The sequence below is a fragment of the Gossypium arboreum genome, chromosome 6 (genome assembly GCF_025698485.1).
Source record: "Gossypium arboreum isolate Shixiya-1 chromosome 6, ASM2569848v2, whole genome shotgun sequence".
Classification (NCBI taxonomy): Eukaryota; Viridiplantae; Streptophyta; class Magnoliopsida; order Malvales; family Malvaceae; genus Gossypium; species Gossypium arboreum.
This window is the reverse complement of record NC_069075.1, coordinates 55,788,419-55,789,721: the sequence shown is the minus strand read 5'-3', so window position 1 is coordinate 55,789,721 and position 1,303 is coordinate 55,788,419. Positions and strand designations below refer to the sequence as shown.

At 37.5% G+C, this 1,303-nt stretch overlaps 1 non-coding gene across 1 annotated transcript; it reads right to left on the bottom strand.

Annotated features, from left to right (window-relative positions):
- Positions 1–657: 657 nt before the first annotated feature.
- On the bottom strand, positions 658–764 carry LOC128294242 (small nucleolar RNA R71). Its single transcript, XR_008284556.1, has one exon. It is a non-coding gene; the product is annotated as a small nucleolar RNA R71 (small nucleolar RNA).
- Positions 765–1,303: the final 539 nt, after the last annotated feature.

Sequence of the window (1,303 nt, the reverse complement as noted above, 5' to 3'; positions counted from 1 at the left end):
CATTTATTTTTCTTGCAATTTAATTTAATTTAATTATTATTGTTTATTTACTTTTTCTTTCTCTTGGTAGGTTTTTATAGTTTATGGCTAGAAGAAACCCGTCGGGACCATTACTTTTTGACAAAGAAATCGATCGCACAGTTCGTAGAAACCAAAGAGAAATAAGGTGCAGCTTAAGATACATAGAAAACGAGCAAGAAGATGATACTCAACCGCCAACCGACAAGATGGCTGAAAACCAAGGCAATCAGCTACCTTCTGCAATTGTGGCTAATGAAAATCCTGCTCCACGCACTTTGTATGATTATGCTAAACCTTCTTTAACAGGAACTGAATCTAGCATAGTTAGACCTGCTGTAGCTGCAAATTCTTTTGAATTAAAACCTTACACTATTCAGATGATACAGCAGTTTGTTCAGTTTGATGGTTTGCAGGATGAAGACCCCAACGCTCACTTAGCAAACTTTCTGGAATTTTGCAATACATTTAAAATCAATGGCGCTTCTGATGATGCCATTCGTCTTCGGTTATTTCATTTTTTCATTGGGGAACAAAGCTAAACAGTGGTTGAACTCGTTACCATGAGGGTTAATTACTACTTGGGAACAAATGACTGAGAAATTTTTACTAAAATATTTTCCGTCGGCTAAAACGGCTAAATTACGTAATGATATCTCTTCTTTTGTGCAGATGGATTTAGAAACACTTTACGATGCATGGGAGAGATACAAGGACTTACTGAGAAGGTGCCCTTACCATGGGTTACCGCTTTGGCTGCAAGTACAAACATTTCACAATGGTCTGAATCCCTTGACTCGGGAAATGGTTGACGCAGCTACTGGTGGAACCATCAACAACAAAACACTTGAAGAGGCTTATGAATTCATTGAAGAAATGTCACTGAATAACTATCAGTGGCAAGTCATGAGGACTAAGCCAACAAAAACAGTCGGCCTTTTTAACGTTGACTTAGTTACTATGTTGTCAAATCAGGTAGGACTTCTCAATAAAAAGATTGATGGTTTACTTGGTTCTACGCAAATACATTCAGTAATGAGGTGTGACTCAAGTGGAGGAGGTGTGCATACAGAATATCAATCCTTCAATCCTACAACCGAAGAGGAACAAGTCAACTATATGGATAACAATAACTTTAGATCTCAAAATAACTCATACAGTAATACTTATAATGCAGGTTGGAGGAACCACCCAAATTTCTCTTGGGGTGATCAAGGAAATCAAAAGCCACCTTATCAATAAGAGAAGAAACCGAACCTTGAAGAGATGCTCTCAAAATTCATAT